Genomic DNA, 15,543 nt, shown 5'->3' with positions numbered 1-15,543 from the left:
TGTCTTTAATATGGAAATGAAGTCCCATGCTTCTTGACAAGGCCCATGCCAGTGGCATCTACATACCCCAGAGCTGAATGCTGTTCCCAAAGTGCTCCTCCAGGAAATTAGATGCTCTCCTGCTTTGAAGGTGTCGAGCTTTGTCTCGCTTGAACCACATCTTGTCGAAATCAGGGTCACTTTGTATAAAGGGGATGATATCGTCTTCCAGAATTTTCAAGTACTGTTCGGTAGTCTCCATGCCATCAAGGAATATCACATAGATTATTTAGTGACTGGACATAGCACACCACACAGTCACCCATGGAGGGTGAAGAGACTTCTTGATCACGAAATGCGGATTCTCAGTCCCCCAAATGGCCAATTTTGCTTATTGACGAACCCATCTGAATGAAAGTGGGCTTTGTCACTAAACCAAACCATATTCACATCAAATCCATGTTCGTCAATTCTGTGGAAAGTAGTGTTGGCGAAACACAACTGCTGCTCCATGGCCTGGGGCATAAGCTGATGGGTTTGAATTTTGTATGGGAGGAGATGCAGGTCTTCAACAACAGTTTGTCACAGTGTCTCCTGGTTGATTCCCACCTGTTGTGCGAATTGTCTAATCAATTTGCTGGGGCTGGTTTGAAACACAGTGCGTGTCTTCTTGATGTTTTCAGTTGTTTTCATCCTTTCTAGATGAACAACGCTGCCATCACAAACACTGCCTGTTTCCTCAAACTTGTGAATCAAATTCTTGATTGTTAGCATATTTGGACAGGTTGTCTTGAGCTTGAACTCAGTTGCAAACTTCATTTGCGCCACAGGTGGGCTGTTGTTGCTAGCATAGTAGGCCTTCACAAGCACTATATGTTGAGGCATGATGTATTGTGACATTTTCACGTGCAAATGGCTGAGAACAACAAAAATGGTTCAAATGGCTCTAAGCACTATGGGACTTAACATCTGAGGTCATCAGTCCCCAGCAGCACAGTTCCAGACTGAAGCACCTTGAACCGCTCAGCCACAGCGGCCGGCTGAGAACAACAAGGCACGTGCATATGCGCGTAATAATTCCCATTATGCCCTGCAGTCAACCATGGAGTTTGAACATCCAAATGCAAAGCTTTCAGAAGTTATGATGATTTTATTTCATATAGTTCAATAATTGTTTCCCTATATTTGTTGTTAATAAGAGTGATTTTAGGATGGACTGTGGAATCCATAACCATAATACTACAAGGAAATCTGCATCCCTGTTTTACAATCTGATGCAAAACTCTTTAACAGTTTTCCAGTAAAAATCATGCAGGAAATTGGAAATTTCCATATATATATAAAAGTAAAAGTTTACCTAATTTGTCATTCCTTTTATAATATACACAATGTCTGGGTTTAGGCAAGTAAATTACTGCTAGCACTAATGTTCACGTTAAATAGCCTTTCACTTGGCCAGCATACAGGGTGTAAATTTTAAGTTGACAAACCAGAATAACTCGAAAAATAAGCTTCACTCGAAAAAATGTGTAGAATCCAAAGTTGATTATTTTCGAGGGGGACATCTGCTGGTGCTAAAATTAGTCTTCCATCCCAGCCCCACATGTGTGGGTCAACATTTGTAAAACTCTTAATTCCTCTCTCTCAAAACCCACCCTATGGGGGGGGGGGGGGGGGGGAGGGGGGGAGGGAGAGTTTTAGCTTAAGCGAATCAAAATTTACAAAGTAAATAAGTATGTTTTATTTATCCGTAACCATTTTCCATGTAAAAATGAGAACATGGATTTTCTTGAATTACAGCGTCAACTACCAAGAACCAAAACAAATGTTTAAGACAAAATGTATGTAGTTTTTTATGTAGAATCTGATTCTGCAATAAAGAAATTGAGAGTTGAAATTTTAAAGTTGCCTCCTGCCCCACCCCCAGGGGGCTGGGGAGGGTGCTAATTTTAGCACCAGCAGATGTCTCCCTCGAAAATAATCAACTTCGGATTCTACACATTTTTTCGTGTGAAGCTTATTTTTCAAGTTACTCTGGTTTGTCAACTTAAAATTTACACCCTGTATAGATGTCTGAAAATGTTTTGTATAAATTAACAAGAATTCTTTAGTTTTAGCTCTCTGAGACTGTAGACGTGTGTGCAAGTTGCATTTGCGTGAATCTTTTTATTGTGCCTATCGCGACTCAGCATCTGCGCTATATGGTGAGTAGCAACTTTCCTTCTCTGGTATTGTTAGAGTGGACATAGATTTTTCTGGTGAAATGATTCAGTGTGATTATGGAGAAGATGTTAGGAGAGCAATTTGAAGGAAGAGGTCAAGGGATGAGCTAAGCCTAGCAGAATAAGATATACACTATCCAAAAGTTATGGGACTCTGTGCTATGGTGATGAGTACTGAGTTAAAAGTTGAATACATAATCACAATGTCAGTGGAAGGGAAATGTAAGCTGATTTTTCATGGGTGGGATCAGTTACTCGCACTGCTGAAATGAAAACAAGCATTCTTACTGAGACAATGAGTGGGAAAAAGCTTCACTTGTAAATGGAGGATTAGTCTCTAGAAACTAATTTTTCTTAAAGCATTTCCAGTCTGAGTAACTATTAAGAAAATTATTAGGGTTGGATTGACCAACTGGTGCAGTGAGGGATAATGAAAGCCCCTCAAAATTCTTATAATAACCACTTTGATGGTGTGAAGAAACATGGTGGTTCAGTGTATTCATTGTTGGTTGTCCGTTCTCTGAATTGTTACATTAAAACTGAACAAAACAGATTACTAGTAATTACAGAAATCAGGTTACCTTTCATTAGGAAAATGGGTGCACTCAGTGACTGTGATATGATTTATAAATTATAGAGTGCAGCAATCAGTCTTTTTTTTCAGGCTTTATTTGGCAAATCCAGATTTCAGCTAGTGCCTAGCCGTTATCAATGCACTATTTTTTATTCTTGATTCATGTCAGTTCCTTGTTCTTTGGATGTCAGTCACAGTTTTTTGAATACTACGACATTGATAACGGTTAGCACTAGCCGAAATCTGCATTTGCCAAAAAAAAAAAAAAAAAAAAGGGAGGGTGGGGTGGGGGAGGGGGGGGGGGGCACGACTAATTGCTGTGCTTTATAATTTATAAATTACAGAATTGATAATGAAGCTTGCTAGAGTGAACTACTTTCATCTCAATAGTGGGATACGAGAAGATGCTTCTAAAGGAAGAGTTGTGGCCCTACACAATGTTTTTATTCAAAGGTCGTGTCTGTCAAATTAATGTCTTTCTTTTTAGAATTAAGGGGTCTGCACATGTGTTTATGAGTGAGTTGGACACGACCATAGGATTGGAACTAAAAACACAGCCATATATGTAGATGTGGTAATTGTCTCAAAGACCAGTGACATCCTCTGTTGGCTTTTGAATTGATTAGCAGGGCAAGGGATCACAATCAAATTATTGAAATATTAGTATGGAGTAACTGAGGTTATGTTTCTTGGACGTATGGTGAGTGCAGAAGGGTTAAAACTACTCCAAAGAAACTCAAAGCTGTCAGGAAATGTTGTGAACTGTAAATGAGATCCAGGTAAAAGCCTCTTTAAGAATGACAGAACTTTACCATAAGTTTTTTATTGCTAATGCAGTTGCTATACCTACAGTAGTGATGTTGAGGAGAGTATGGTTGTAAACCCCTAAATGTTGAACAGAATTTATTAAGAGAGGAATTAATGAGTGTGCCCTTATTGCACTATACAAATTGTGACCTTACTTCCAGCCTAGTAACCAATACTTCCGTTCGTGTCCTTAGTTGTTCAATGTTCTGCATAGGTGTGTGTGAGGGGGTGCCGAGGGGGGAGAGGAGGGGACAAGAGGGAGCACTTTCCCTGATTTTAAATCTGAAATACAGAGTGTTTATTCACATGTTTAGTGGATGACCACGAGTTCTCTGGGATATAATACAATTTTTGTGTCACCTATAAAATTTACCACTTGTGGTGTGACATTTCTTGAAACTAACTGACTCATTTACATGAGGTAAGGGATTGGGAGCAGGGCTTGTGTAAGGATGTACTAGTATATTGTGTAGGTTCAGTGGACGGTGGGATGCCACTGTGGGAGGGGTGGGAAGGATACTGGGCAGGACATTTCTCATTTCAGGGCACAGCGAGAGGTAATCGAAACCCTGGCAGAGAATGTAATTCAGTTGCTCCAGTCCTGGGTGGTACTGCCTCTGTGGCCAGACGGTGGGGCTTTGGGAGGTGGTGGGAGACTGGAAAGATAAGCACAGGAGATTTGTTTTTGTACAAGGTTGTGAGGATAATTACGGCCAGTGAAGGTTTGAGTGACATCCTAGGTATATTTCGAGAGGGACTGCTCATCACTGCAGATGTGACGACCACTGGTGGCTAGGTTGTACAGACAGGACTTCTTGGAATGGGTGGCAACTGACGAAGTGGTGGTTAGTAGGTTTGATATGGAAGGAGGTACTGATGTAGCCATCTTCGAGGTGGAGGTCAACATCTAGGAAGGCGGCTTGTTGGGTTGAGTAGGACCAGGGGAATCAAATGGGGGAGAAGATGTTGAGGTTCTAGAGGAATGTGGATAGGGTGTCCTCACCTTCAATCCAAATAGCAAAGATGTCATCAATGAATCTGAACCTGGTGAGGGTTTTAGGATTCTGGGCGTTTAGGAAGGATTCCTCTAGATGGCCCATGAATAGGTTAGCATAGGATGGTGCCATGCGGGTGCCCATAGCCATACCCCTGATTTGTTTGTAGGTAATGCTTTCAAAGGAGAAGTAATTGTGGGTGAGGATTTAGTTGGTCATGGCGACTAGGAAGGAGGTTGTTGGCTTGGAATTTGTCGGGCATTGGGAAAGGTAGTGTTCAATAGTGGCGAGGCTGTGGGCATTAGGAATGTTAGTGTACAGGGAGGTGGCATCAGTAGTGACAAGCAGGGCACTGTGTGGTAAAAGGGACAGGAACTGTGGAGAGTCAGTGGAGGAAATTGTTGGTATCTTTTATAAAGGAGGGTAGGTTCCGGGTAATACGTTGAAGGTGTTGGTCTACGAGAGTGGTGATTCTCTCAGTGGGGACACAGTAACCAGCAACAATGGGGTGTCCTCTGTGGTTAGGTTTATGGATTTTCAGAAGCATGTAGAAGGTAGGAATGCGGGAAGTGGTAGGGGTGAGCAGAGAGAGAGACTCCAGGGAGAGGTTCTGGGATGAACCCAATGATTTCAGTAGTGACTGGAGATCCTGCTGGATTACAGGAAAGGGGTCACTGTGGCAAGGTTTGTAGGTGTAAGTATCTGACAGCTGGCAGAGTCCTTCCACCAGTTAATCCTTGCAGTTCAGAACAACAGTGGTGTAGCCATTGTCGGCAGGTAGGATTATAATGTCAGGATCAGTTTTTAGATAGTGGACTGCAGTTTTTTCTGCAGATGTAAGGTTAGTCTGCATGTTGAGGGATTTGAGGAATGATGGTGAGGCACAGTTTGAGGTTAAGAAAGGCAAAGGTCCCGAGTTCGAGTCTCGGTCCGGCACACAGTTTTAATCTGCCAGGAAGTTTCATATCAGCACACACTCCGCTGTAGAGTGAAAATTTCATTCTAGAAACAACCCACAGGCTGTGGCTAAGCCATGTCTCCGCAATATCTTTTCTTTCAGGAGTGCTAGTTCTGCAAGGTTCGCAGGAGAGCTTCTGTAAAGTTTGGAAGGTAGGAGACGAGGTACTGGTGGAATTAAAGCTGTAAGGGCAGGGCGTGAGTCGTGCTTGGATAGCTCAGTTGGTAGAGCACTTGCCCGCGAAAGGCAAAGGTCCCAAGTTTGAGTCTCGGTCCGGCACTCAGTTTTAATTTTCCAGGAAGTTTTATGATATCCTTCATTTCAATGACTGCTTCATAGCCTGTGCCATATGGATCCTTCCCTCCAACACCAGCTTTTTTAAATTGTTTTTTTATTTATTTCTCTCCATTTCCGCTACTTCCCCCCCCCCCTCCCCTTCCCACTTCTCCCCTGTCCACCACCCAACCTGCAGCAATTCACTGTCCACCATCCCCACCATACTATCCCTCCCCCTCCCTCTCCCCACCCCAGCCTCCTTTCCCCCACCCAGTCGTCACTCCCATCATACACTGGTGCTGCTGCTCGCAGTGTGGTTTCAGTTGCCTTAGACTGCAGTCGTGTGTGTGAATTGTGTTTGCGTGAGAGTGTGTGTGTGTTTGCGTGTCTGTTGTGACAAAGGCCATTGGCCGAAAGTTTTAAGTGTGAAAATCTTTTTGTTGTGCCTATCTGTGACTCAGCATCTCCACTATATGGTGAGTAGCAACTTTCCTTCTCATAGTATTGTTACATTCCATCATTGATTTACCAAAAATTGAGTCACAGTTTTTAAACCTGTCATCTTTTCTTCTGTAATATCGGATTTGCATAAGATATTGCCTATTCTGTTGCCTCTTCCTTTTTGGTCACACCTTTCTTGAAAACATTAATTTCAGTCCATTGTTGTAGTTCATTGAAGGTCCTTTTAACCAGAATTTTGCCAGGATTACTAGAAGTAACTTTTTCCATGAAAGTTTTGTAATGTTAATGTTCGCTGTGTTAATAAAAGTCCCTGCTGCTTTTTTGATTAAGAAAAAATCAGCTTCACTTAACATGTTTACTTTAAATGGATTTGTCACTTTAACATTTTCTGTCATAGATCTTAAGTCTTCTAGAACATTGTATTTAGTAAGTCTTTTTGCTTAGCAACAGTGGCAAAATCACGGTTGCAGTTGAGTGAGGAGTGATCCCTGACTAAGAACTTATGGTTCATTTCTGTATACATTTCAATGCAAGCTAAATACACCCACAAAAATATCATCATTTTATTTTTATTCTGCTCACAGCATTTATCACTTCACACAGTGAGTTTGTCTGTAGATTCAATTTCTTTGAGGACTCAAAAGACACAGGTTGCAACTTCATTCCCTCCCCTACCTGATATTCCTTCATTCCACATATTTATCATACTGATGTTACTGTGGAAATGGGTGCAGAGGTTGAAATTGAAATTTTGCCTTAGGTAGTACATGTTAGTATGAGTGAAACTCAGTCAAGTTAGTACTTTTTCTAAATCAAATGCAAATGTCACACTACAGCTACTAGGAATGAGATTCATTAAAATCTTTTATCATTCCTTTCTTGCTTTTTCAGCTTTCAAATGATGAAGTTTTAGTTTATTTCTGAAGTCTGTTTTAGCTGCACCAGACAGTGTTGCGATTTGACAAGCTAACAAATCACATGTTGTATTTGTGTCTTCTCTAGGTTGCTTGAAGAATAGTTTACTTCTGAAATACTTATTAAATACCAGATAATAAAGATGGTACAAGACAGTGCTGCCAGGATATTGTTTCTTAAAAGCCTCGTGCTATGTGGATATGTTCAAATTGTGTGAAAGATATTCCTTCCCTGAATCCTGCCTCCCATAGTGGTTTACATCTCTTGGGAATGATTGTATGTGCTTGAAAAGCTGGAACCTTTTACTGGAGATAGCAAGAATATTGCAGAAAGTATTCTTACAGACTTGCACAATTTTCTCTTCCCCATTTGGAACAGTGTACATCACCACTGATTGACACCTACTTTGTGCAAGATTTCCCTATATACCATGCCTGTGTCTTGCAATGTGAATAACTTGGTTTAGGCTTAGAAGATGGTTTTGTTGTTTACAATGGTCTAAGTTATAAAACTCATCAAAGAGTAAAAGTTTTTGGTCATATGGTATACATTTGCACTTGTATTTGCACTTACATACAGTTTGTTTTGATGGTGCATCCTTCACCTTCACTACAGTACTAGTAGCAGTAACATAGGCCTTGCGGGCATTTCTCAGCTTCTTATTTTCTTCTCATAGTCTCCCTTCTCCTTTCTTCCTTTGCTTCTTAACGCCGTCATCTGCCATAATTTATACTGAATAACACCGATAAGCCTTCTAATGATAGGCCTAGTCACTCACAACACACTGCAGAAACAACAGGCTGCAACATAACACAATAATGATGACTGACAAACACGAGACAGGCCGCTGGCACATCAGGAGTTAGATCCCTTTATACATTTGACCATTCTAGTTGGTGTGATGAGTGGCAGCTTGCTCTAATTGTAGAAAAATGTAAGTTAATGCAGATGAGTAGGAAAAACAATCCCATAATGTCCAAATACAGCATCAGTAGAGTGCTGCTTGACACAGTCATGTCGATTAAATATCTAGGCATATCAATGCAGAGAAATATGAAATGAAATGAGCGTGTAAGGATGGCAATAGGGAAGGCAAATGGTTGACTTTGGTTTCTTGTACAAATTTTAGGGAAGCGTAGCTCATCTGTAAATGAGACGGCATATAGAACACTAGTGTGACCTGTTCTTGAGTACTGCTTGAGTGTTTGGGGGTCCCACCAAGTCAGATTAAAGGAAGACATAAAAGTAATTCAAAAGCATACTGCTAGATTTGTTACTGGTAGGTTCAATCAACATGTGACTATTAGTAAGATACTTTGTGAACTCAAATGAGAATCCCTGTGTGGAAGATGATGGTCTGTTGGTCTTTATGCGAGACAACATTGAGAAAATCTAGAGAACTGACATTTCAAGCTGACTGCAGAATGTTTCTGCTGTTGTCAATGAAAATTTTGCGGAATAACCACAAGGATAAGATAAGAGAAATTAAGGCTCCTATGTAGGCATATAGACAGTCGCTTCATTTTGCAAGTGGAACAGGAAAGAAAATGGCTGTAGTGGTAGAAGCTATCTTCTGCCATACACCATATGGTGGCTTTCAGAGTACATATGTAAATGTGAAATAGGTTTACATACTCTCCATTTTAAAAAGTTAAGTACCTAATGAGGACAGAGAACTGGGATGTATATGTATTATGTAGGCTAAATTTAGGTTTACTTGCATGAGAGAATACGGAAGAACAAAGAAAGATTACTCTGTGAGGTCCTTTCAAAAAATTCCTTAACTACGTCCACAAAATGCAGATACATTACTGCTCTAACTCTGCCATCTCGAAATTCACGAATTGTGCAACACAACATTTTACTCGATACAGCACTGAATAATAACTAACAGACATACAACAGTGAAACTTCTGGCAGTTACTCATTAAACACTATGTCTGCAGAGATGTCAACCACATTTTGCTCTTGAACAGACCTAGCATTTGCTAAAACTAAATGAGTATATAGCTACACCAAAACTTTATGTAGGCACCTATACAGTCTCCAAATGAAGAGTGAGGAAATAAAGCAGCTTATTCCTATTAGAATACAAGAAAAAACAAGAATGTGAGGAGTGAAGATTGCACAAGGGATTATTATTCAGGAAATATTTTTAACAGGAAGTCCATTGGTGACATTGACTCAAAAAGGTCATGGGAAGCTAATGTAATATATTCACACTAGGTATGAACACTTTAGTGCACAGTAGTTTGTGAGGCATTTAAAAAACTATTGTCATTTCTGAAATATATTTTAGTTAAGGAATCTTAATTATCTGTATAGGGTGCCAAAGTTTATGGCCAGCTCAACAAGACAAAGCTTTTTGCTATGTTGACTGGAATAGACTCTTTGTAATTCTGAAGATAGCAGGGATAAAATACAGGGAGAAAAAGGTTATCTACAACTGGTACAGTAACCAAACTGCAGTCATAAGAGTTAAAGCACATGAAAGGGAAACAGTTGCAATGTGAGTGAGACAGGGCTTAGCCCATCCTTGATGTTATTTAATTTGTATATTGAACAAGCTGTAAAAGAAACCGAGGAAACACTTGGAACAGGAATTAAAGTTCAGGGAAAAGAAATAAGAGTTTTGAGGTTTGCCAGTGACACTGTAATTTCATCAGAGATAGAAAAAGACTTGGAAGATCAGTTGATCAGAATGTATAATGTCTTGAAAAGAACTTATAAAGTGAACATTAACAAAAGTAAAATGAGGTTATTGGAATACAGTCAAATTAAATCAGATGATGCTCAAGAAATTTGATTAGGAAATGACACACTGTAAGTAATATATGATTTTTGATAAAAGCAAAATAACTGATCATGTCCAAAACAAAGTAAGTAAAATGCAACTGGAAATAGTGAGTAAAGAGTTTCTGAAAAAGAATAATTTGATAATATTGTACATAAACTTAAGTGGTAGTAAGTCTTTCGGAAGGTATTTGTATGGAATGTAGCTTTCAATAGAAGTAAAAAGGACAATAAACAGTTTACACAAGAAGAGAACAGGAACTTTTGAAATGTGGTGCTGCTGTAGGATGCTGAACGTACTGAATCAAATTGGGAGAAAAGGAATTTAACTTAACTGCATGAAAGGATCAGCTGATATGACACACATGGAGGCCTCAAGGGATTATCATTTTGGAAATGGTGAGAAATATGGGGACAAAAAGCTGTAGAGAGAGACAAAGTGTTGACTACAAGAGCAGGTTCAAATGGGTGTAGGTTACAGTGGTTATGGTGAGATGGAAACACTTGCACAGGGCAGACTAGTGTGGGGAGCTGTGCCAAACTGGTCTTCTGACTCAAGACCACAACAGCAGTGACAAAACAGCATACAGATTTATGTCTGATATATCTCTAAAGGTCTCTGGCATTTGGTCCTCATGGAGCTCTACTGTCCACTGCCTAGAGATCAGGGAGACATGTCACTCCTCCTGGTGTTACACAAATACTGCTGCAAGCTCTTGAAACTGTATTCTTTGTAAGTTGGTATGGGAGAGGCCAATTTGAAGTGTCTTAGAGAAGATAAAAAAACTCAGGAAGGTATTAATGGAAAATGATGCTCAGTTTATGACAATAATGTTCAGACTTCTTAGCCTGATAGAGTGCAAGACATGTACAGATTACAAAATACCACCCAATAAAACCTCTCAAAAAGAGTTACGAGGTAGCTTAGAAGGATCCATAAAACCTACTGTGGAAAAAGAGACATGATGCAAGTAGAAATGTCGCTGGAGCTCAAAAAATCACTCAACAAGTTAATTTATTCCACCACAATAATTGTAAAGAGGTGGTTGAATCTAGATAGAAGCCAAGACTTTGCTGGAATGGTTGGCATAGCCCAAGGAGGAAGCAAGGAATGCGAATCTGTTGAAGGAGATTGTAGAATTACTGACCTGATTCTCATAGTGCCTCCTTGGTAATTCTCGTAGTGCCTCCTTGGTAATTCTCATAGTGCCTCCTTGGTAGCATCACTCTCAATCTCTGCAAAGCTGAAAGTCTAAACTAGTGTGTGATAGTGTTTGCTCAAATACATATGTGTCACTTAATTTAGATAGCACTGACACTTGCCTTTATTCTTCACTAAGTCCAGTTATTAACAACAATGACCAGTATGTCAACTATGAAAATATATCAGCACACTGAACCAGATCAGCACCTACAATAACGGACAGTCACACTCCTGCAGTGAAGTTAATTATTTAAATGTTGTACAAAACAAAACATATTTACATGAAAACATCACAGCTCATACTTAATGCAATTCCATATTAATTTATTATGTTGGATTACACTTCTGTAGTTTAGCTCTTTCGGTCCATTATCTACATTTACATGTACAATCTGAAACCACTGTCAAGTGCACAACAGAGGGTACAGCCTATTGTACCAATACTAGTGTTAATTCCTGTTTCATTCATGTATGGAGCATGCTGTAATTAGTCTAATCTTGTCCTCACGAGCCTATGTGAGTGATACATAAGGGGTTGTAGTGTAACCCCACAGTCATCTGCTAGTCCTAATTGGTATGAGCCCCACACCCACTTTAGCAGTATTCTAGGACATGTCACACGACTGATTTGTAAGCAGTCTCCTTTGTACATTGATTGCATTTCCCTACTATCTTACAAATAAACCAAAGTCTGCTACCTGCTTTTCCCATGACTGAACCTCTGTGATTATTTCATTTCATATCTCTACAAAGCATTACACCCAGGTAATTTGTATGAGTTGGCTGATTCCAACTGTAATTCATTGATATAATAGTCATTGAGTAGTACTTTGTTTTCTTTTTTCTGAACATTTAAAAAAAATTGCCAATCTTTGCACCTCTTTGATCTTTATCAAGATCTGACTGACGATTTATGCAGCTTCTTCTGAGTACTTCATTATACATAACTGCATCATCTGCAAAAAGTATGAGGTTACTATTAATATCGTCTGTAAGGTCATTAATATATGATGTGAACATCATGGGTCCCACTGGGGAACACCCAAAGTTACTTCTACATCTGACAATGGCTCTCCATCCAAGATAACTTGCTGTGTCCTCCCCATCAAAAATTCCTCAATCCAATTACAGAATTGGCTTGATACACCATCTGATTGTACTTTTGACAATAAGTGTGGATGTGGTACTGAGTCATATGCTTTTTGAATGTCAAGAGATACTGTATTTATCTAACTGCCTTGATCCAATGCTTTCATTAATTTTAAGTCATGTAAGAAAAGTGTGATTTGGATTTCGCATGATCAGTGTTTTTGGAATCAACACTGGTTAGCATGGAGGAGTTTGTTCCGTTCTCTTCAAGATGCCTCATTATGTTTGAGCTCAGAATATGTTGTAAGACTCTATAGCAAATTGATATCAAGGATACTGGGCTTAGTTTCATGGATCATTTTTACTACCCTTCTTGTAAATGGGTGTGAACTGTCCTTTCTTTCAACTGCTGGGAACAGTTTCTTGTTCTAGGGATCTATGATAGAGTGTAGTTAGAAGAGGTGGCTAACTCTGAATTCAGTATAGAATCTGATAGGAATTTGATTGGGCCCTGGGGCTTTGTTCAGTTTCAATTATTTCAACTGTTTCTTAGTGCCACTGACACTAATATCAATTTCAGTCATCATCTCAGTGGTACGAGAATTTAGTTGGGGGAAATACTCCTTGGTTTTCCCTTGTAAAGGAACATTTGAAAACAGAGTTAAGCATTTCTGCTTGTGCTTTGCTACTCTCAACTTCAGTTCAAGTCTCATTCTTGAGCAACTGGACACTAATGTTGGTGCTGCTAACAGCTTCTGTATACAATCACAATTTTTTGGGCCTTGTGAAAGACCATTTGACAGTATTCTGCTATGATAGTCATTGAAGGCTTCACACACTGCTCTCTTGATGACAGCCAAATTCATTTCTTTCAGCATCTCTCTATTTATACTCCTGTGCTTTCTTTTGCCCTTACTATGCCGTAATCACTTTTTCCTTAGAAGTTTCTTTGCATTGAATTGCATGGTCAACTGTTTGTTTAAACTTGAGCCATAGTTCATTTACATGCTCCTTCCCTGTGCTGGAAGTTTCTAGCTCCTCATTCGTATATGACACTAATGCTTTTTATCTATTTTACTCAACATATGTAGGGTGTTTTAAAATTATGTCATCAAACTTTGGGGGTGACATAGAAGGTGTCTTGAGAAACAAAATGAGGATAGGAACCCATGTCCAGAAACATCATCCAGTGATGCTACAGAGCATCAGAGTTACAGATGTTGTTGCATTCCTTCCAGCTGTGGCGTGTCATTGTACACGAACAAATCGCGGGCACATTGAGATCTGTGGTTTTTTATATTCAGTGATTGCGATTCATTACCATGGTTGCCAGTAGATCAGATGGAGCTAACTGCGGCATAGCCATTCCTTGTCTTGAATGAATGCAATGCTCTGTTGCCATGGTAGCTGACAGTGTCGGACACAGGCTTTATCCACAGTATATTGTGTCCAAGAACACTCTACTCAATTTGTGAAGTTTTGTGATACAGTGTACAAGATTTAACAGACAGAGAATGACAGCACTGAAATTGCGGAGGCGAACATTGGCATATACAGGAGCCGTCACAGTCCACCCCACCATTACATGGATAATGGCAGACTTTCCTGGATGTCAGCACCTTTATTGAACTTAAAAGACAGGTACCAAGAATGCAAGGAAATGGGAAGGAACCATATGTAGACACTGTGGTGGGAATCAGACAACAGGATATAAGGATGTACATTACCATTTATTCCACTGGCACACGAAATTAAATACAGCATACAAAGTAAACAACATATGAAACAAATGTTAAAAACTAAATGTTCGATTGCAAACATTTTGTCCTTTGTATAAATTAGTTTATCAGATTGCTGGTATTCCCCACATCAATGCTTTTACCATTTACAAATTAAATACAGTTATAGTAGGTGCTCACAGCATGCCGCACTCACTCAAAGCTACCCGGTATGATGCAAACAGCCTCACATGCTGCATTTAGCCTTGCCAGTATGTCTTCCACTGATTCCACCAGGTTTTCATGCACCACATTTTTGTGGTGGCACCTCCAATAATTCCAGCAGCACTTTCCAGATATCATTGTGTAGCTATCACCTGAGAGTCAAAGGGGAAGCATTTAGGACCATCCCAGCCCATTCATTGATGGTGAACTTTTCTTGATGACCTTATTCATGGGTGATGTGTGGGCTCTCCTCCACCCACTTATGGCAGTTGTTCGGTATTGAACACATGCTCACAGGTGAAGTATGCCTAATTCATGAATAAGACACGCACAGTGTAATATCGCTGTGTGGTGCAACATTGCAGGAACCACTGATCAAACTCCTCACTTACAGCAAAATTGAGTGCTGCCAGCACCTGTGTCTTCGGAAGATGAACTGGTTACCTTCCCTTCTCATGCAGCACCCACCAAACTGTTCAGTGGGAACTTTGCATTGCATGTGCCACATTGTGAGTGCTTGTGGATGGGTCTGTTTTGAGCCTGTCTAGTATGTCCTCCACAAATTGTGGTGTGCGTGCACTTCGTGCATGACCGTTGATATTTGATGCTCTATGAAACCACTTGTTTAACCCAGACAGTGAGGAATGGCCGCAAACATGGAATGGTGTGGTTGACCATTATTGAGATACAATTGCCCATAGATGTGTAATCCTGCATGCCCGTTGCCCCTATCCTCATTACGTGCAAAATACATGTCACACTGCTTGGCCCAGATGAACAGTTCCATGATTTGGCAAGCCAACATGCAACAACCTATGACTGAACACTGTGTTTCTCTGCATATATTTGTGATTTCCCACTGCCACTACTGCTGTTAGTGGTCTCTACAGTGATGGTGTGACAAGAATGTCTATGTTCAGCACCATCTAATGTCCAGTGTGCTGTCAGCTATGTTGTGAGTCATTGAGCCTATGGTCTCTTTGTGCACAGTCACAACTGCTGCCCCCGGGAGGGAGGGGGGGGGGGGGGGGGCTAGCAGCAAGTGGTGGCACCTTTAACTTTGACGCTTTGTAGTGTCAATGGATAATGTTTCCGGCCATGCCATGGGTCCTATACTGATTTTGTTCCTCAAGACATCATCTACATGCCCTCAAAGTTTGTCAGTTTAATATTGGAACACCCTGTGTACTTGTCACTTGTTTTAGTTGTCCTTTATACTTTGGTAATCATTGTTGCCACAACTGTGTCATGATCACAGATACCAGTTTTTATGTGGACAACTTCAAAGAGATCAGGTGTATTTGTTGCCTTTAGGTCCATTATATT

The sequence above is a fragment of the Schistocerca piceifrons genome, chromosome 3, assembly GCF_021461385.2.
Source record: "Schistocerca piceifrons isolate TAMUIC-IGC-003096 chromosome 3, iqSchPice1.1, whole genome shotgun sequence".
Lineage (NCBI taxonomy): Eukaryota > Metazoa > Arthropoda > Insecta > Orthoptera > Acrididae > Schistocerca > Schistocerca piceifrons.
The sequence above is the reverse complement of the archived record's forward strand: the minus strand, read 5'-3'. Positions refer to the sequence as shown.